We start from the raw sequence: 23,216 nt of genomic DNA, 5'->3' as shown, positions 1-23,216 counted from the left end.
AAATACAGGTTCAGGTCCAATGCAATGAGAAAGGTTCAAAGTCAAACTGTAAAGCCAGGTTCCTATCTCTGACAAAGATCCAGGGTTGGAGTCTTAGGGTCAGTCCCAATATTGCATTCCCGAAACTGTCTGGTGGCATTCCTAAAACGGTCAAGCCGTGATCCATCAACGATGAAGGTTGAGCAGACAAAGTTCATCCATGAGCTGATAAACTCCTCATTGTTTAGGTGTTGAAGTAACCCCTTCCCTAGGCCAAAGACTGAGGTATTAAACCAGTATCTCAGTGCAGCCCACCATGCTTTTGTTGAGAGAGGGCATTCACCTGTTTCTAAAAACAGAATTGCATTTGGAACACAATTTGGAACCTGTAAAAGGGACCAGAGAAACTTTGCCTGGAACCCATCAAACATGGGGAATGAGCCACTGAACCAAAAGTTTGAGGTGTAGAGGAGTTGAGAGACAGATTTTGTATTAAATACCCTAATGGCTGATGGAACATAATGGCCTCCCCTTGTTTAAAAGAATTGAAGTATAGCCAGTTTACTTACCTCCACCTTTTGATAGGCGGTCAAGCAGACAAAGAGACTCTGCCTTGCTTTTCTCTCCCCCCCCCCCCGCTCCCAATCTTATTTGGCACACCAAAGCTTGCTTCAGCTGTGTGGCTGTTGCTCTGCTGAGTTGTCAGGTTCCAGGACCCTTAATGAAGCATGTGGTCATCACCTGCCCTGGGCTCAATCAAGTGAAAACAAACCTCCTCCTGGACTTAACAAGCCTCATTATCTTCACCTGATCAACTAGTAAGCTGGGCTGTGTTCTCCTGCCTGTCTCAGTCTCTTAAAGTGCACTTCCCACTGTTCACAACACCCCAGAGCCTTTTGTGTTCCCAGAGAAGGGGGCACTTCCATTTCTGGTGATGTGTCCACTTCCCCTGGCTCCCCTGTACTTTCGGCTGCCCCTTCAACATCCTCTGATGTCCATTGAGTGCATCCTATGTCCTCAACTTCCCCTTCGCCACCTTCAGCTTGGCCCAGTATGTACCAATCACGGCTACATCCCTCGCTGGGATACCTTTCCTTGGTGTCATGCTAGCTCATGGCACTCTGGTGCCTCAGATGGATCAAGAATTCTCTAACACATGGGTAGGCAAACTAAGGCCCTTAAAAAAAGGTGCAATGACATGCTCACAAAAAGCACATAGGAAACTACAAGTTAGGGGATAATATAAATAAAAGGCATTTGAACTTGTTGACATAATCAGCAACAAATAGCACTGAAATGTGTGCCTGTCATCAGCATTCAAAAATTCTCACTCTTTGAAAAAAAAATGGTACCAATTAAATGAAATAACCCATGACTATATTTTCAGTTACTGTTATCACTTTAAATTAAATGTTAAACAATGCAAGTGTATGCAAGTGTGAAGACAACATCACAACATCATTTGAAATTTCAGCCAATTAAAAACACATGAGACTGGGAAGACAGAACCTAGCAGAGAACACCCAATATCCAAACAGATCAGCTTTCCCCAACCTGGTGCCCTCCAGATGTTGTTGGACTACAACTCCTATCAGTTCCAGGCAGCATGGCCAAAGGAATAGGGAAGAAGGCAGCTGTAGTTTAAAACATCTGAAGGTCACCAGGTTGGGGAATGTTGGAGTAGAGTTGTATATAAACAGACAGACAAGTACACACGTATACACACACACACACACACACCAGTTAAAGCAATACTCATTTTCCTTGATGTGTGATGTGTATGACAGGACACAGTTTATTTTTCCAGTTTACTGATAAGTAAAATATGCCAAATGGGGGACGTGGTTGGCTCTGTGAGTTATACCACTGTGCAGCTTGGGTTTGCTGATCAAAAGGTCAGCGGTTCGAATCCCCACGAAGGGGTGAGTTCCCGTTGCTCGGTTCCAGCTTCTGCCCACCTAGCAGTTCGAAAGCACACAGTGCAAGTAGATGAATAGGTACCACTCCGGCGGGAAGGTAAACGGCGTTTCCATATGCTGCTCTGGTTTCGCCAGAAGCAGCTTTGTCATGCTGGCCACATGACCCAGAAAAACTGTCTGCAGAAGCAGACAAACGCTGGCTCCCTCGGCCTGTAAAGCGAGATGAGCGTCGCAACCCCAGAGTAGTTCGCGACTGCACTTAATTGTCAGGGGTCCCTTTACCTTTACCTTTAAAATATGCCAAATCCATTGTGATTCTAGATTTTATAGCCACATGATGACAATGCAGATAAAGCAAAACATTTTGCCATATGCTGTAGAAGTAATAAAGGAAATGTCCCTTTGTATAATACAAAAAGCAAGTACCGTATTCTCTTGCATTTTTTGAGAGGGAGGGGAAAAATTTCACTTCCTTTTAAGGTATTCCTGCAATTTAAATTGTGGACATTGAATAAAATGTTAGACATACGTTGCATTTTTAAACACACACACAGACTTACTTTTATTGTCCTAATTGTCCCCTGTGATCAATTGTCTTGTATAACAGACACACAATGAACATCATTCTTAAAAAGGTAAAACTGGGCTACAGTTCTCTGTGGCATAGTGATCTCATGCCATTTTCCCCAGCATTAATCAAATTGAAAATCATGTGTCAATAAACAAGCATTCCAAAAACATTATAGCCTACTGGCTCTTAGCAACACAACTCCAAGGAAAGCTAGGAAGATAGACTATAGTTGAATCAATTCTACCCTTGGCAATGACTGATGTTTGCTCTTATAGCTGGCAGATGGAACTATAGCCACTGCAGTGAAGCCAGAAATAAAGTAAGGAGGCCAGAGGCATTCTGCAAGCATGGAGTGTTTCATTCCAAATGATGTACTACAGATCTCATAGGGCCAAGCCCTTCCCAGTTAGAGTAACATGATCTTTCTCCTTCATAACTGGAAGGAAGAGAAATGTCTCTATGGTAAGCTCTTCTGGGTTTGGGGTTCTATTGCTCTAACGGTTTCAAGTGTGCAGTATCACACAATATTTAGCACAGGTAGGTAGCCGTGTTGGTCTGCCGTAGTCGAAACAAAATATTTTTTTAAAAAAAAATCCTTCCAGTAGCACCTTAGAGACCAGCTAAGTTTATTATTGGTATGAGCTTTTGTGTGCATGCACACTTCTGATATTTAGCACTAATAGAAAGTGTATCATCTCGTGGCTGATGTGTTTTCCCTCCATGTTAACATGGAAAAATCTTGTTTGGGAACAGAAAACTATGCCAGTATCTCATGTGAGACTAAAAAACCTTGCACTGGGTTTACACTGGAAGAGATTTAAATGTCAGTTATTATGAATTTGCTCCCTCATTCAACCAGTTGCACAATAATCACATGTCAATGTCGTATTATTGTTTTTATTATGTGTTTTGTGTTTTTATCTTGTATTTTTATGCTATTAGCTGCCCTGAGATCTACGTATTAAGGGTGGTATACAAATTTAATAAATAATAATATATTCAAATGTCTTTGCTTGTTGCAGTACATGGAAACAGAAAAAGAAAGAAAAAAACTCCATAATTTTTCTTCTTCATATTTTAAAAAAGCAAATAAATGGCTTTGCAACGGATTATATAACCTTTAGGGCATAACATAATTCCGAATTGTCTGAAATAAAACTAGGTTAAACATTTCACCCCACTCCCCTTTAAAATGTTTTTTTTTTAAATAAAAAAAACCTGACAAGCTGCAGTACAAGTTCCTAATAAAGAGCTGCAAAGAGCCATACATCTAAGTCATTTGAGTATCTAAGCAACCCAGTGTTAAGGGGAAATTGCCCTGTTTCGTTTCCTGTGCAAGTGAATTCAGAACTACAGCTGTGCAAATTAGGATAAGCTTGCCATAGCTCTTTACATTAGCTAAATTGTAGTATAATTCATCTGTATTGAAAATAGCATAAGAGGGGCTTTCAGTCTATTTCCAGCTCTTCCTGCAGAGAGATTCAATTGTAAAGTCCCTGGAAGGAATGACAGTGAACTTTAAACTGCATTCATCAAGCACCCTTATAGTATACTTGTAAACTACACTTGGTTTCTGGGCTATGGTTCAGACTGTAAATTAGGCGGTTAATTAAGCAGCATTCGGGAAAACTGTAGCTCAAAGATTCAGAAGGAGAGATGGCACGGAATAAAAGGTTCTTGCGAAAAGTTGGCCAAATGCTAATTGTTGACTCTGAGGACAATGTTGCTTTTCTTTCTTAACAAAGCAAAGGCTAAACCCTCGGCTTGCTGTGTTCTAGAAAAACAAACAAAGGGAACAAATGTGAAGTGTGTGACCTCTTCTTTCAGTAACCATTAGCAAATGGAAGCTCATTCCTTGAGAATCATCTGAATGAAGCATTTTCTCACTCTCAAGCAAAACAGTTTTGTTGTAGAGAGTTATAATTCTCGTTAAGTGGTTTGAACAAGCTAAGTACCAAGGGGGGGAATCATTCCATACTTATACCGGGTTCCTTTGGGTGGTAAAAGGCCAGTAAATCAGCTCCTAAAAGTATTCATTGTCATTGAATATCTCTTTTGCATTTAACTGGTAAAAAACAACATACATCTATTTGCAGGGGTGTAGCAAGGGGGGTGTAGGGGGCGGTCCACCCCTCGTTCCATAATGGAGGGGGTGACAAATTATCAAGGAACAATTACTGCCCTACTAGGGCGGTTCATAAAAAACCTTTTTTTCAAATGCCTGCTCCAAAGGTTTTATCTTACTATAGTAGGGATTATATAGCTATATATGAAATTTCATGCATATCGGTTAATATCTTGACCCTCCTCCACCAAAATAGCTGTTTACTTGGCTGTTTTCCTATGTCGTGAAGGCTGAAATTTCAGTTCAGTGGAGCACTTACTGTTCCCAACCCTAACCCTGTGGAAAGCCATCTAATTAGACTTTAATTTGATTTTGAGATGCTTTTAGGAGGTAATTTAATTATTGTTTGATTTTATACCAATGTTATGTATCTGATGTTAGCCACCCTGAGCCCAACTTCGGTAGGGGAGGGCGGGATATAAATAAAAGTTTAATATTATTATTACTTGTTATTATTCCTTTGTAAGAAAATATGAAATAACGTAAAACCATTTTTGCAGGGGGGCGAATCAATGGGGGGGAGGTGACAAGAAATTTTCCACACTGGGTACCACCTGACCTTCCTACACCTCTGTCTATTTGAAATGTGTGTGTGTGTGTGTGTGTGTGTTTACATTACTGTTGAAACTATGATAAATTGGAAAAATATAGATTATTATCTGTGATATCCAGGAATGGGGCATCAAATGCCCCAATCAATGTATTAAAAGAAAATGTAACGGGGTTTCAGGGAACATGCTAGTCATTCTAATGGATATCCACATGTTCAGACAGCAGCTGAAGAAGATTCATACGTGTAGCTATGTATTCCGGCAGAGCTACTCACAGTGGAAGGGAAACCTTGATTTGACTGGGGTCCATCCTCATTTGAAAGAGCTCTAGTTACAGGTGGGTAGCCGTGCTGGTCTGCCATAGTCGAAACAAAATAGAAAATTCTTTCCAGTAGCACCTTAGAGACCAACTGAGTTTGTTCTTGGTATGAGCTTTCGTGTGCATGCACACTTCTTCAGTAGCACCTTAGAGACCAACTGAGTTTGTTCTTGGTATGAGCTTTCGTGTGCATGCACATGAAAGCTCATACCAAGAACAAACTCAGTTGGTCTCTAAGGTGCTACTGGAAAGAATTTTCTATTTTGAAAGAGCTCTGTGTGACATCCAAGCATGCAGATGCTGGGATTGTGGCTGCTGGACATGCTCACAGCAGTGCCAGTCCACACAGCCCCATTCACTTTGGATCATCTGAAATGTCCTACATCTGTGTAGCATTCCAAAATAACCAGGAAGCGGGATGCAGGATATGGCTCTGTTGATAGAGGGACCCGGCTCTACAAATGGCAATGGATTCTGTTATGTACTGAACTGATTGGCCTACAGGAGCAGCCCGTAATTAGCCAATTAGGCAGGGCCCATTGTGTATATATAGCAGACGTTTTGGGGGGAAAGTTTCAGTCACTGTTCACTGTTTTACAAGCTGCAATAAAGAGCATGAAACCACTACAGGACTCCGAGTATATTTCAGATTCTTATCTGCAACTGGGTGTTGTCAAGAAGCAAAGCTGGCACACAAGGTATTTTGGGTGCCAGGGGCAGGATTATCCCCTTCCCCAACAGAAATCTTGAACACCATCTTTATTTTTCCTCCAACATAAGTGAATAGCTGCCAATCACAGCAATGGGATTAAAGAAACTTTGAAATTATCGCTCATTTCAAGAGGAAACACTGTCGCTTGTTTACTAATATAAACACTGTATAATACTAAAATGTCGTTTGAAAATCTGTGTAACAGTAATTACTGAACACAGCCCAAAGGGCATACCTTCCACATTAAATGTAAAGGAAATAAAATGCTTGTTTTTTCAAGTAATAAATTCATAGAAGTTTTATTGGTATATGCCATCATGTTACCTTGACAGGCATTCTAAAATTTAATGTGAGAATAGCCTCATAAACTAAGAGCTACTGTATTCCCCAATTAAATTAAGTATAATTTGGAGAAGGGGCTCATTTTTAAATGAGAGATACCGTTAAAGTAAGTGAAATTAAGTGCTCTCATTAGGGATCCACAAGTACTGTAATTTTTAAGACACAAGAGGTTAATGGCAAATGCTTCTTATAATAAACAACTTCTTCATTTGTTTTATAAACATTATCTTACTGGTTATAACCCACAGTGAAACTTTATGCACGTCAAGAAATTCTGTGCATGTCAATGCAGAAGAAAGCCTCACTGAGTTCTATACCAACTGTATGCAGGACTGCAGCCTTAAGGAAGCAGTGATTCAACTTTGGTTGGTAAGACAATTACAGCCATTCCTGGATCTGGTTAGCCTGACCACACTTGTCCATGCATTGGTTGGATGACTGCAATGTGCTCTATGTGAGGCTGCAGCTGATGCAGAACGTGGTGGCTAGGCTGCTTATGGGGGCAAATTTCCCCCAGCATGTAACACCCTTCATCTGAGATTTCCACTGGCTGCCAATATCCTACCAGGCTAAGTTCAAGGTGTTGATACCAATATATAAGGCTCGATATAGCTCAATACTAGGTTACTTGACAGAGAGACTGCCTTGTCTGTCAGCAGATTGCTGCAGTTTGTGGAAATGTTTCTCTTGCAAGCTCCAAGGATCTCAGAAGCCTACTCCACAGTAACTCAGAGTAGGGCTTTTAGTGTGACTGCCATTGTTCTGTGGAATATCATTCCTATGACAGATGCCCACAATCTGTGGTGTCTGGAAGCAATCGAAGACATTTTTGTTCTGACAGGTTTTCCCAGCTGCCATGAGTGCTGCTTTGCTGCTTTTATTGCACACTGCCTCAGTTTGATTAATCAATTAATGGTGACAATGTTTATAGCAAAACCTTTCTACCCTCTCAATATTATGTGGAAAAGTAGTCTGGAGAAAGAGATCTCACATCAAACTACAACTGACAATATGCTCTGGTATTGATTACATTTCACATGACCATGTGAGAACACTCCCACAAAATTACCTTGTCTTGCAAAAACTGAGAGGAAAACACACCATATATTTAGAAATAGCCAGGATCTGTAGAGCATCCAGCTGCAAAGATGATGACCCCAAAGGATGGTAGGGATACCGCCCTTTGAAGCTCCTTAAATGAGGGGTATATGCAGCTTGCAATGATTATGTCTCCAAACTGTATTCTGAAAGATTCAAAAGTATAGACACAGCTTCCCTGCTGATTAATAGGATCAGGCTCACTGGGAGTAGCAGTATTAGACATTTCTAGAGACAAGAATGCAGGCAGTAAAGCATTTGCTGTTGGCCCTTTGGGACCTGGGGTGCAGATTCCTTGTCTTTAATGTTCAGCCATGAGTAGATGAGAAATAAAAGTTTAACTGAAAACAACATAATGTCAGTATAAATCCACATTGCTTCTTCATCAGTTGACAAAACCTTTGCAAAACAGCATGTTCAGAATTTATTTATTTATTTATGCCACAAACTGCATCTGAATTTAATGAACACTCCACCCCATCACTCTACTGTGGTGGCAAATTCTACTTTAAAAAAATCTGTTATTGATTGCTGTCTCTTTGGTGTTCTGAGCATATTTGCAGTGCTCTCTACCATTCAGCACACACTTTGCCTGAGGAAGGAAGGGGCATGAAAAAAAAATCCTACAGAGTCAACACACAAAGATTCCTCTCCCTGAAGCTTTTCTGGGGTGTTTGCTTTAATATCTGGCATAGACTTAGGGTTTTTCAGTCCGCCACACATAAGCAAATGGCTTTTTTCTTAATCAAGTCATTCTGGACAATTATTTTCCTGAGTTAATTACAAATAGTGGTTCTCCCCCCCCCCCTTACAAGAAACTGTGATGCAATCCAATAACATTAGTGGTTGAACTCTGCAAATGAGGACAGGGTAAGTGTTCATAAACATCCACACACACCAACCACCTCATATAAGTAAGGGAGGTCATTCAAAAAGAGATGTACTACAAGTGTGGAGGAGACACCAGAAAATTGTATCTGCTGATTTACAGGAATACAGGAATTGCAGCTATGAGCTCTAAGACAGGCTGGAAGAAATATCCCCGCAGAGTCTCCAGCACTGTGACACAGCATAGTTCTAATTATGGCTGTTTGTCCCATATTTTGCTTTCTTCTGGTACCACAGGCTGTTGGATGAGCAGTTTGGTAGTAAGGTGAGGAGAAGGCACATGGAGTGAACAGTGAAAAGCATAATGGGGAAAAGTTCAGCTCCAAAAGAACGGGGAGAGGGACAACGCAATGGGAACTCAGGGGTCAGTGGAGCAAGACAATGGACAATAATTACCTGAACCTACATTTATAAAGCTGTTTTTAAAAAAATTAAAAACTTTGCTCAGGCAAACACATAAAATGAGCTAGTGCCATTATTACAAAACAAACAAACAAACAAAACCAAAGCAAACTTTACTATTTTCTTGGCAATGGAGCATTTTGGACTGTGACCTTCTTTACAAAGCAATTACTTGCAACTCGTTAATTAGTTATCATTTTCGCCCAAATGCTGCATTGCTATGGTGCCCCGTCTTCTTAATTTCTTCCATTAGCTAGTTAATATGCAGAACATCTGACACAGAGACAATCCATCAGATACAGCACGCATTCCCATCTGGCATGAGTAAAGGTGCTTATGAATTTTGTATTCATCAATACGTGTTGCAGTGGAAGAACCTCAGGTGCTATCTTACCCTGGACTAGTAAGCCAGTGGGATATCAGGAGCCATCTTTTCATATAAAAGTACCTCATATTGTTTCAGTGTATTGGTGGTATCCATGTACGAGATGAGCACCGCAACCCCAGAGTCGGACATGACTGGACCTAATGGTCAGGGGTCCCTTTACCTTTACCTATATAAATTATACATTTGTGGAGAAGCTTACATTCCATGAGGATTCAAAGGGGAGGGGTGTCAGAATAGAGTTAGAAAAAAGAGTTAGAATGTTCACAGAGGCAAGGGTTAAGTTATGACTCCAACTCGGGGAGGGGAGGTACAAGCCAGTCCTCACTAGGAAGTTAGAAAAAGAGCGGGAAAAGCCTTTTGAGAGTTGCTGGTCAGGGGAGAAGCAGAGCTCAGAAGGTATCTGAACTGAATGACTCTGTGGAGTGATAGTTGAAGTTAAGAGCTATTTATTAATACTGTTTGTGAATTCTTAATAAAAATTATAAAAGACCAAGAGACGTTTGTGTGGTAATGTGAAGAGGAATTGACCAGCCCTGACAAGGGGAATCACCCACCTGAAGATTGAAAGCTTAGGCAATAACAGCAAACATCACTCATACACTCAGGGATTCATAATTCCTCATTTCCCTAGTAAAATATGTCTCTGAGCATATTCAAAAGGCTTCTTTGGTGCAAGAGAAACATGTTGCTCCAGCATCCAACTGACTGGTATGGGACAGAATGTGTGAATGGCATGAGATCTTACAATGGAGAGCAAGTAGATGTGCCACACTCGCTAGGAAACCAGTCAGGCTGTCATGCTGGAGCGGAAAAATGCACACTGACCTCTCAAAACAAAGCAAGCAAATCAGGATATACCCACAGATATAACTGGCTACATGCAAAATAATTCTGCCAAAGGTTTGCACAGTCCCCCCCCCCAACTGAACCAGTGCACACTAGTGCCATGTTGATATTTTATCCCCTTTGCAACATGAGCATTCATGAGAAAGGAGGAATGAAAAGAAATTGCCCTCAAAATGGGTGGTGGTGGTGGTGGTGGTGGTGGAAGGGGGTGGTTAATTCAGGGGACTCTTACCTTAAGGCTTCATAATGCTATGGAGGGGACAAAGGAATGTGGTTTGCCTAAAGGGTGTTTGTTTTAAACAATCCAGCTCTGGTCCTGTATAGCTTCAACAATACCCCCATCCATGCACTAGACTCAGATGCTCCTCAGGCCTAGTTCATAGCTGTCAACCTTCCTTTTTCTTGCATTGGGAAACGGCCGTAGCTGTCAACCTTCCCTTTCTTTGCAGTGGGAAACGGCGCTGGAATAAGGGAATTTCCCACAAAAAAGGGGAAAGTTGACAGCTATGGCCTAGTTTCATCCTGCTCATGCTCTGACATTCACCCAAGATCTTAAGTGCAAGCAGACACGGAGATTGCTTAGTTACAGGTAGGTAGCCGTTTGGTCTGCCGTGGCTGAAACAAAAATAAATAAATAAATAAAATTCCTTCCAGTAGCACCTTAGAAACCAACTAAGTTTGTTATTGGTATGAGCTTTCATGTGCATGCACGCTTCTTCAGGAGATTGCCTGTTGAGCTCCTGAGACCAACACAATGGGAGTTTTTTGGAAGCTAAAATGTACTTCCTGGTAAGGAGGGGGCCCACAAGCTGGGCTACAAGCAGGCTGCTGGCAGAAGCCAAAGAGTGAGAGACATGCCTGATTTATGTTTGAATCCAAGGCTGTGGTTATGGGAGAAACAAGATCTTCTTGAGTTTTGATTCTCTGAGTCCCTCCATCATAGGCTCAGGTTGTATATACGTGTAGGTGAACCATGTATCATAAAGACACCACAGTCTCCGCTCTCCCTTATTCCAAGAAAACTGAAAGCAGCTGGAACCCGTAGAACCTCACACTACTCAGAGATTGGGGAGGCATGCAGCAATATACTGTTTAATTGCTAAGATGCTTAACTCATTATCTCCCTGAGGTTAACTCTTCTTCCACTTAAATATTAAATGAAATTTGCATGCAATCTTTAGCTAGCAGCATCATGTGACAAATGATTTATATAGCAAATGTAACCAAGAGGGCTATATATTTCTTGTATCTTAATAGCTTGATTCCCCCACCACCACCACCACCATCAGTAATGGACATTAATCAGTCAAAGATGGCATTAATCAGTCAAAGATGGTTTATTTTATTATCTTTAATGAGTTTTGTTGATAGATGGGAGATTTTGTTTACATATTATTCTTCATTGAATTGCCAAAGCTTATAAATTATATGATTTTTAAAGGAGGCTCCGAAAGTAAAGATTGTACTGCTAAGGAAATGAGGTCACATCTAGATTAGAGAGCTGCACCAGACCTTCACTGCTAAGGAATTGTCTGGTTAACAATTGTCTGGGGAGCTGCATAAAGAATGTGGTTGGTCAAGGGTGTGATTGAAAACCACTGTCTTAAGCCATTGCCCATTGACCATGCTGTGCTTGGGACTACTTCTCTTTATCAATCCTGTGTGAATATTTCATACTAATTATGAAATAACCTGTTCAAAACGAATAGACCAAACATTAATCAAACATTAATAGTCCAAATATTTTGGCATTCATCTGCCTTTAAAAAAAAAAAACAACCCAAAATATGTTTTAACGCATATTTAAATGTGTGTGTCCCCTCCCCCATTTCATGTTTTCAGTGAGTATTTTGATACATTTAAACTGCTGAAAGCTGTGCTACAAGCATTACAAAAAATTGTGAATTCTGGACGACAGCAATGTTCCAATCCTCATGCTAGTCTGAAACGTGTAGATCAGGTATGTGGAGGAATTTGCAATGAATCAATCAATAATCAATCAATCAATCAATCAATAACGCAGTAACGAAAATCCTCCAGCATTTCTAAGTCCATAGGTTTGGGGGCTTTTTTTTTTTTTTTGCTGCGATCAAGAGCACAACCTGCATGTAAGCAATATTTTTCCCCATTTAATGAGCTTTAGCACATGAACAATTAAGAAAACATAATTGAATGAAGCTAATCAGTGAGATATGGGAGTTTGCCTTAGGGATGCTGCGGAACTAAACTGCTCCTTCAATCTACAATTTTATCTGTTAAGCTAATGGCACCAGTGTGCATAGAGGCACAGAGCAGTAATTGTACATCTCCAGGGGCCCACCACATTTTTTTTCATTTTTTTAAATGCTTAAGACTTAAACAAAGGGGGGGAGCTGTTATTTTGCTTGAGCAAGTTTGGTTCACATATCATGGGGATGTTTGTTTATGGCTTTCTAGCTGATCGAACACAAAAGAGGAGGTATAGATAGAGAACGTTATATTTGGAGGTTAGGAATTCTAACATTCTATCTGAGGAACATGGGTAGCATAGTTGGTCAGTGAAAAACCAAATAAGGGCAAATAGAGAGGGAAGAGGAAGACAGCCAGGACAGGATACAGGAGAGAAAGCAGACATAAAAAAGCCAAGTGGAGCAAAACAAATCACCAAGGAGGTTCAAGGCATCCTAAGCAAGGGCTGTTGATCAGCCTGACAGCAGCCCATCTCTGAATTGTGAAATCTTATTTAACGTGTTACAGTGTTTATTCTCATATAATGAATTGTTAGGGCTTGAATATTCCATTTATTATTGAAATGGTTTGTTCTGTGATTCTTAGTTTGGATTATTTACTTATTTTTTATTATCAACTTGTTTGCTCTGGGATATCGTATCTGCGTCTGTTTCACGAACCCAATATTATGTGGCAAAGTAGTCACTTTCACTTGGAGTACTTACAATTGTTTAAGCTGGCAAGTGTGTTTCCTATTCCCCCACCACCACCACCACTGCGCTTTCTTTAATTTTAAACAAGCTAAGCTGTTGCACCATGACATTTTGGAAAAGAATACCTGTTGGAACAATAAACATTCTTTCCAAGGGCATAACTGGGGGGAAATATGGCTGCTCCCTGGGGTTCAATGGAGACAGACATCAACACACACACACACCCCCCGCCGCCTGTTCGCCCACCCACCAGGAATGCTCCAGGGGATAAGGGATGCCTTGGGAGTGTAAGAGAATTCTGCAATTTATTTTTTTATAAAAGGAATTAAATTACAGCTTCCAAAAAAAAACACCTCCCATTACAATGGTCTCTGGCACAACACAACTTCCTTTCTCATGCTAATGACTAAAACTTAGGGCCCATTAACTCCCCAATAAATCCCCCAAACTCACAACAATTTATTTATATCTGTATAGTTATATATTTGTTAGACTGTGAGTCCTAGGAATTATTAACAAATGAAAATGTAAGGTTTCATAAACAGCGTATAAGCAGCACCACGTGTATATTGTGATGAATTTGGAGTGGTAAACTGGGTGCCTGACCCCTCTAGTTACAATCTAATCAAGCCAAGCTAGCTTCCTCATTAGTTGATGAACCATTAAAGGGAATCAAGGGACTTTTGTGGGAGACAGACACAGATAGCGAAAAGGACAAAAGGACAAAGTTTAGAGCTGAGAGTGGAGTTTTGCATTGATGTGACAGGGAAGTAAAGCAGCAAACTGGGGAGAGAGAGAGAGACATAGAGTAATGTTCAATGTCTGTTTGAATCCAAGGCTACAGCTATGGGAGGAACAACCCCTTTGGAGATGTTGATGCTGTAAACTCCTCCACTCAGGTTGTATGCTTGTGTAAGCAAACCACAGCCTTTATATCCTAAAGACCCTCCAATCTCCATTGATCCTCATTTTGAAAAGGAAAAATGACATAACCCTCCAACATTTCTCTGATGAAAACAGGGACGTCCCACTCCATAATGATAATTTTACACATCTTACTGGGTTGTCCCAGCCACCCTGGGCAATTTCCAACATATATAAAAACATAATAAAACATTTAGAAACCTTCCCTATACAGGATTACCTTCAGATGGCTCAGGGATTGATTGAATAACTCCATACCCTCCAACATTTCTCCAATGAAAATAGGGACATCCTAAGGAAAAGTGGGGCATTCCAGGATCAAATCAGAAACCGGGATGGCTTCTCTGAATCAGGGATGTCCCTGGAAAACAAGGACACTTGGAGGGTCTGAAATGAGCCCTGGGTAAGCATCTGGAACTGCTGGAATCTCATAGTTTCAGTGGGGTGGCATGGAACCATATGCTGATACGTCCACCTCAAAGGAAAATGCATTACAAAGGACCTCTTTAATTCTTTGTCTCTGTATTTTTCAGAGAATTAGCCACCTGTTAACATGCAAAAATATGACCTCTTAGTGAATGCAGGGCAACAGTATTTGCTTTATATGACTGCTACAGCTCCATTCATTATCTTGCAAACTAGGTGGAAGAATGTTTAATCAAATCAGCTGGACTTAAGAGATGAACGGCATCCCACGGACCCCCTTTGGATAAATAAATCATAAATATAAATGTATAAATGCCTGTTTGCAATCCAGCACTCCAGTCTGGCGCTGTCCGTCCCCTAAACCTTTTCTCTTCATTCCACTTCCTTTGTATGTTTTGTCTTTTTAGCCTGTAAGCCTGAAAGCAGGGCCTGTTCTCATATTCATTTATGGGCATTGCATACCAGCAGCACCATTCTGAATTTGTGATTGATGTGAACTGCTTTGGGATATGTGTGTCTGAGAAGTGAGATAAAAATCTACCACATGAAAGAAAAATAAACGAATAGCAGCCAAGCAGATATTTCAACCTAGATAACCTTATGTCCAAATTCAAACCAAATTCAAATGAATGAAATTGGAAATAGCAGATGTTGTCACAAGATGTCCCCCCACCTCCCGCAACAACATAAAACCAAACTACGTTCTCTGGGACACCGATTGCTTTTATAAAATAAATCATATTTAAGCACAGTTTTGACATATTCCCCCTCCTAAACTGTAGTCCCCTGGTCCCTATTATAGCCATCATTTTTAATGTTTTCTCATGCCACAAACCATGGCTCATGGACCACATGCAGCCCTTAGCTAAATTCAGTGTTCGCCATAGCCCCACTCCCCAATGCCAGTTGATTCTTACTACTTTGCTGCCCAGGCAGTTGATTATAGCAACAACCGAGAAACTCCTTAGCTCTTCCCACCACTAATTAACTAGGCAAAGGGGGGGGGAGACATAATATGAATGGTAATATGATCTCAGACTCCCCAGTTTATTGCAACTAGGAATAGCTAAGGAGAGTTCTAGCTCTCCTCAGTTGTTTTTGGTTTGAATCAGCTGGGCAACTGGGAGTGGGGAGGTGTACAATGAATCTCCCCATTCTAACATGGAGAAATGAGGGGTGGGGGAGGTGAGTCTCTGCATTGGAGAAAGTGTGTGTAAGAGAGCTGTGAGGGTGGGGGGGGACCCATGTCCCACTCATGTCCTCTACCTGGTGGCTCCACACACTGCCTGCTGGCAGCTGCTGAACCACCATCCACTATTGCACAAGGAACAATATTGTTACTGGCCACCCCAATCTCTTCTGAGTGGTGCAAGATTCCAGGGGCCTTGGCACTTAACCAGGGTTTGTGTTTTCTTTGCGGCAAATGAAGCAAAGTGGAGATGGTTGTGTCTTTGTGAAATATGGCTTGTTTAAATATATTTACACCTGAGTCTGGGTGGAGAGAGGGTTCTGAGCATCACATCTCAAGGGGCTAGCTCATCCACAGCAGCACAGTATTGCATTCAAAGGCCACCTCTGTGTCTCCTCTACACAACTTGTCTATCTCTCAGTCTGCATGGCATCTGGGCCACCCTTCTTCTTCCCAAAAACCCTTGCTTAACCACAACCCAAGACTCACACAGAAAAAGGAGACTTGTATGTGACATCACGTGGTGACATCACACCCCCTGTAACCCAGCCTCCCAACTCTATTGTCTTTTGCTAACTAACATACACCACTCCACTTTTCTTGTTGCACGAATGTCAGAGCACATGTCTCAGACAGCATTCCTTGAGAAGCTGGCTTGACTTAATTTTTAGGCCTTAATAAATCCATTGATCAATTTCAAGAATTATGGGGACAACCCTGCACCCTGAAATTTTAGGGGTTCCTTGCCCCCTGCAAACCTGTAACACTATGGCATGACATGCACCATGGTGAGGTATGAAAACCCAAAGCCCACTTAGGGTTGAGGAACTAACTGCAATGGTATAACATTGGAAGGAGTTAATTAGCTAACCTATATATATTCACCTGAATGTATTGTTCCAGTGACTGTATTAAGTATAAAAGAACTTCTTAAGCTTTTCTGTATGAAACTGCTCTGTAAAGCTGTGAACTTTGATCTGCATTGTACTTCTCTCTGGCAAGCTTTGCCTTACTAAGTGTCTGGAGATAAGAATAGTAGACCTTCCACAGATTGTAGCTGTCCTTGCAGAGAGGAACTGTTGCCTAGGTCAAGAGATAGGATGGCCTTGCTGGAGTGCACATGAACCAACTCTGGCTAAATGTCATTTGCCTTATATGTACAACAGGAAATGTTCCTTATATGGACAAGAGGAAGTTTTCTGGGGTGGGAAGAGAGCCAGAGAACTGTCTATAAGAACTGTCTGAAAATTGGCTAGTTTTGTACTTGCTTGGCTATCTAAACACCGAAGTACCTCTGCATGCAGAAATTAAATCTTTCTCTCTCTGAAGCCAGAAGCCTCAGGTGTTTTTTTTTGCTTCCATGTTTTCTCACCGGGCGCAACAATGGGAACCCGTAGGGGCAAATAAGGCTCCATTACGAATTAAAGGATTCTCACTAATCATATGTTATCTGACTTGAACTTTTGAATATGACAAAGAAGCCTGCCTTAAATAATTCTGTGAAGTCTGATATTTTTCCTCATAATATTTGGATGATCCTGTTGCTGCCGGCCGGTATGGCTGTTTTTAGTATCTGGTAAAGGGATTTCTTTTCTCTCTTTTATTTCATTAATGCAGAGTTTAACACACTGGCATGTTATACTGACCGACAGAAAATATGACCTTGTAAAGGATACTCAGCAAGCAAAACAGCAGTGCTATTACACTTCTAGACATGGCAAACTACACTTTCCAGTGCCTTCAATGCTGGTCCTAAATACCCATGATTAAACAAAAGTAGCATAAGGCAATCGGATGTGTCAAACATATAAACCTTGGCCATCTGTTACTTTGTATGGAGCTTACCCTGACTTTATGCCTGTAGCAAATCTGTAATTTTGTGTGTTTCTCTCTTGATCTTTAGTGCCTTGTTGTGCATATAACCAGCTGAACAACAGAGCTGGCCATTTGTTTAATTCCTCTGCTGGTACAGAGAAAGAAGTTACAAGAGGGGTTGCTTTGATGAAAAGGAGATGAGAGATTTTATTAGACCAGCTGTGTAGGTAAGAGTACAGAAACAAGTTTTGGTTTGCAAACAAGGGAGCTTTGTGAAATTCAAAGCCTGCCAACCTGATTAGATCAATAGTGCTGGTCAAATCTACTTTTTTTAATCAACAGAGAAAAAACTATGCAAGGAAATGCAAACAGCAATACAACAAAAAGGGGGGGGGTTCTAATTAGGCTTCTAAAAGTAACAAGCTGAGACCTTTGTTTTCAGAAACTGTGATAGTAAGGAAGCTATGGAAATACACAAATGTTACCATTCCAACACTTCACATACTTTAGCCTACACAGCAAATAACACATCATGGTCACTGGACACTAAGGCATCAAACTACTCCAATAAAAGACAAAAGACAGAGGAAATTTACTTTTTTACACATCACACTAACATTATTTTTGTATTCTTGCATCTGTGATATAAACATAAAACCTACATTTGCTAGAAAGAACTTTTTTTAAAAAAAAGTTCCCTTCCATTTTTAATCCACCAATAGCAACATTCACACATATAACCAAATAGTAAAAGGGAGGCTCAATAACACTTAGGTGAAAATGTCCTTAGAGTCGATTATAAGAACAATGCACTGGAGCTGGGCTACTGCATGTCTAGTGAGAAGGCTGCTTCCAGAAAACAGAAGGCATATAGAAGCCCATTCTACATGCAGACTTCCACCATTTAGGCTTTTAGACTGTGGTCCAGAGATGCTTCCAGGTCAGCAGTTTGTGCAGTGTGCACATCAAGCCTTGTATTCTGAACAGCAAACTTTTGCTATTCTCTTGAGTTCCAAAAGCTCACATGGTTTTCTAGGCTAGAAGCAGAAGATTTTGCTGACTTTAAAAAGTCATAATTTAACTGACCAGTTTGGGGGATTTTTGCACTGTGGAGATTATGTGCATTGACTATTCAGATTGATGAAGATCTCAGAAAACAATTAATATGGATCTCAGAAAATGCACTTTCTCATTTGTACTGGAAAAAGCATATATTTAAACAAAATAGAGGGGGAAATATCCATAAAAGAGTTTCAGAACTTCTACCTGTATACTAAAACAGATAAAAGCAGAGCACTCATCACAGACTAGAATAGTTGTTCCTATGTGTATAAACTCCTACCAATGACTTTTCAGATTAAAATAACTTTCGCCCACAAGGAAATTCAATTGCAAACATAGCAGACCACAAAGCCTCTCCAAATTGCAAGACAGACAATTTAAACTGAGATATTATCTCTTGCAACAGATGTCATCCTGCCCACAGGCTGGGGAGATGGAGGGGAGAGAAAGCGATTCAGAGATCATATTGCTAAGAACAATTAGTTACCATATAAAAGATGAACGAAATGGGCATCTTTTAGTATACATTAGACTAATAACTACATCTTTCACTCTCCAAATGCAGATAAACAGTCATTGAGATTCATTTTCAAATTGGACGTGGATTCAGTTGCACAATGGATTACCTTTATTGACAGAGAAACAGGGGGAGTGCAACTCTGTTACACTTAATCTCTCAGTGGCCTTTGATACCATTGATCATGGTATTATCCTGGATACCATGGCATGAGATTCAGAGGCACTGTACTACAGAGACTCCATTTCTACTTGTGTGGGCAAGTCCAGAGAGTAGCACTGGAGGAACGTTATTTTGCTGGCACTATTTTGTCCCCAGACTATTCAACATCTATATTAAGTTCCTGACAGAAGTCATTAGTTTTGGAGCTTGGTGTCATCAGTACATTGATGACAACAGTTCAGTTTCTCTGTAATGCCTGATCAGTGCCTGAACACAGTGGTGGATCAGAAGAGGACCAATAAATTGAGTTTGACTCTTGGGAAGATAAGAGGCTCTTGTCTGTAAGTGGTTCCTGTGTCTGGAAGATAAGGCAATCACCTGGTCTGGAAAGGAGCAGGTTTGCAGAGCTTCCTGGACATATCCTTGTAGCCTCTTTTGTCATCTATGATCACATGTGGATAGCCTGGTCATTGCAGTCCATGCATTGTAACCCTCAAGACTGTATTACTGCAATACACTTGGTGTAGTGCTGTCCTTGCTCCTGATTTAGAAGCTTTAGCTAGTGCAGAATGCAGTGACTGAATTGCTCACTGGTGAAAGGAGGTGACGGCTGAAAGCACGGAGGATCTCTGCTAAACCATATGTACTGGCTGCACATATGCTTCAGGGTCAGCTTCAAGTTTGTGCATACAAACTCCTGAACAACTTTTGTTCCAGGATACCTTAAGGGCCACCTGAGCCCTTACATCCCAGCTTGATCCATTAAACCACCCACTGTTTGAGTATCCCTAGAGCAGATTTCTTTCAAAGGGACACTCTTGAGTTCTATTCAGGGGACATTGCTGCTGCTGGAAGGAATTTTTGCTGTTTCCTCCCTCCTCTTCAATGCCCAGCACCAACTTTCATGCTGTTCCGGTTGGTTGGCAACACATTGGGGGGGGGTAGTGCATCAGGCTACAGGGTGAGAGGAGAATCAGCAAAAATTCCCTCGCCACTGGATCAAACAGAAGGATCTTTTCCATCAATGGAAGGAAATGCCTGGCTCCAACTCAGCACTGTATCTATTTCCAAAGTATCTTAACAATTTCATTGAGTGATCCCATCTGTCCTAGTTTCAGTATGGTTGACTGTATATTTGTTCTCTCAAAAGATGTTCTCCTTAACTTTTCTTCTTTCTGCCCATCTGCACATTTTGATGCTACAGGAGGTCTTACTATAAGTCTGAGTTGAAATCACACACACACACCATTTCTGACAAGTATGTTCCCTCTCCAAAAATGGCAGCCAGTTTTCTGTGGCTTTCTTGGAGGGTGGAGGGAACAATTTCCAGGATGTTTATGCTGCTTACCTTACTGCCAAGAAATGCAGCCAGCAGGAAGTTCCTACTGTTACACACTGACCACACTGCTGATAATGCATTGGGAATGATGTGCTGTTGCTCCCAAGGCATCCCTGGACTTGTGGCCAGCAGGAAGTTGCAGAAAAAGCCTTGTACTACTTTGAGAGGCATGGGCCATTTTTATTTAAGAAAGCAAGAAAAGAAAGCAAAACCCTTAGTTTAGTAAGGTAAGCAGCAACGCCACCCTGAAAAATCCAGATAAAATTCTCACTTCCCCATGACCTTTCGCAAGTGTCATGTTTCAGGTGCTGTCACCCAATCCATGGTTGAAAAAGATTTTCAGCCTGGCTTTACTTTATGTATGTCCCTTTTGGCTCCACTGAAACTAGCTGTTCTGATGACACAGATAGCTTCAGCAGCTGACTATCAGTATTAAGCCAGGCAGTTGATAGTTAAGATGGTCTGTGACATCAGGGCAGATCAAACAGTAGGGTCGGGAATTAGATTTCCACATATCTTGAGGAACTGTTGCAAAGCTAAATACCCTAAGTACCTCCCACCATACTGGTTGAAAACAAATTGGTTCAGCAGCTTCTGAGCTTTTCAGCTCTGTTGACGAAAACAGACAAGACAGATGACAGTTGCTGCTTATAAGGAAGGGCTGGTCTAAATATAGTTGTATAAACATACAAGAGTGTTGTGGAAAGTAGCAGCAGTCCTTTGATGCACAGCATGAAAAACTAATAGTGGTTACTTTTCAAACCGCCATTGCATATAACAAAGTAATAATGATCCATAGCAAATAACAGCACAACCCCCTCCCACTACCAACCCAGCTAAAATAATTTAGAAAACGAAAACGAAAAACACACTTTCCCATAGCAAAGTGATACAATGCAAAGCAACAGGCTAAATCCTTTCATAGTAAGTAGATCTCTACAGAAATTTCCTGCAGGATTTCTCTCTTTAGGAGCAATTTTTATTAGTACAAGATGCTTACAAGGCTCTTACAAGGTAGAAATATAGGTGGGACGGTTGGAAGGGGGGGTTGCTGGCTGCTGGCTTGATGTTGATATGGAACTTGTAGCTCAGAAGAGAGGGTAATGAAAGATGAAAGAATCTAAAAATCTGAACCCAGGGCTCCTGAAACAGTTATAGCACTGCCGACTAAAAGAGGAGCTTCCTAAAACCAACTTTCTCTACCTCCTAGTGATTTAAGCAGAAGCAGCAGCAAGGTTTACTATGTGCTGGGGGATATATTCTGTGATCCACAACTACTTGCCAGTTTGTATAGGAGAGGAACTTAATTCCTGGATTATATTCGTGCCTTCTGGGTACGGAAGGCAGGCTGAAGAAATTGGAAGTTTTGAGTGTGTCCCTCCTGAATACTGTTGGCTCTAAATATTTAGACACCTGCTCAAGATCTCAATAATATAGATTCCTGTATAACTTAATGTTCTAGGCTACTAGATAGAGACTGGAACATCTGCAAGTTAGCAAATCAAACTAAATGGTTAATATTAACCAGCATTCAGTTTTTAAGTGACATCTACTTGAAATGTAGAATACTTTTAAAATTAATCTTCTGATATTTCTATTTGTTCACAAACAGTTCCATTATGAGTGAATTTATCAGTACTTGGTCTTTCACAATCAAATAGAAAGCATGAATCTGTGACCTTTGAAGGACTCATTCAACTCATTACATGACCTATTCCAAATACTATGACAACGAACAACTCATCAAAACTTAGGTATCACAAGAAATGTTTCCAGCACAACCTTATAAGCAGGAAATGACTCATATCCCACAATATATGTTTATTTCCATATCATGGAATGGGGGAGATGCAAATATTCTGTAACCATGTAACAAAACCCCAGGAAAATTCATAATATGAAACAGGTAATGTGGTTGCTATTGCAGTTTCACTAGACTTTCCTAGAACCACTGCTCTACAATTGGACCAACAGAAAAAGTAAGAAAGGGCGCTGACAAGAAATTTTGATAGAATATCAGATGAAAACATCTTGACATTTTTTATAATTCACATCCAAGATATGGTGTGTTATAGTTAGTTCAGTAAAACACAGTTGTGTGCATGCTAATCATGATCTATAGAATAATATATGGATTGTAGGTTCTATGTTTCATTTTTATTGAGCTAATTTTCTTTCAGCTAAATAACATCATAAATAATATAATGTTATTTGGTAATGTTTGCTATTTTTATCTGAAAACTGGAAATGATCTTAGAATGTTTTAAAAAGAAGAGGATACACATCCCCACAGAGCTGACTGGTCTTTCTGGAGGAGGGAATTTTTCTCTGAATCACAGAGCTGAACTTTGCAGGTCAGGTAGGTTGACCTACTGCTCAATGCAGTCTGCAACTACAGCATCCCTGACTGATGGCCATCCAGACTCAGCTTACCTATCTCTAGTAAAGGGCAGCCCACTACTTTATGTACCAGCCTGTCAAACAGTTCTCATCAATAGGACATTTCTCCTAATGTTTAGTCTGAATCAGCTTCCACAAACTTTCCATCCAGCAGAATCATTGGTTCTGAGAGAATTGCTTCTACAATTTTGATGCAAAACATATGAGATTCACCATTTTGGTTTTCGCATTGGTGCCACCTTGCTATATCACACCATCCATTTTGGATGTAAGTAGGCAAATCTGGTAACAAATTAATGTCCAGCCAAGGTGAAGAAATAG

General features: G+C 40.7%; 1 protein-coding gene across 12 annotated transcripts in view; it reads right to left on the bottom strand.

The window, feature by feature from the left end:
* PCDH15 (protocadherin related 15) overlaps positions 1-23,216 on the bottom strand; it is a 441,732-nt gene that overhangs the window by 274,047 nt on the left and 144,469 nt on the right. The gene's annotated exons all lie outside the window — the stretch shown is intronic.

The sequence above is a fragment of the Lacerta agilis genome, chromosome 5, assembly GCF_009819535.1.
Source record: "Lacerta agilis isolate rLacAgi1 chromosome 5, rLacAgi1.pri, whole genome shotgun sequence".
NCBI lineage: Eukaryota > Metazoa > Chordata > Lepidosauria > Squamata > Lacertidae > Lacerta > Lacerta agilis.
Note: the sequence above shows the minus strand (reverse complement) of the source record. Positions and strands in the feature narration are given on the sequence as shown.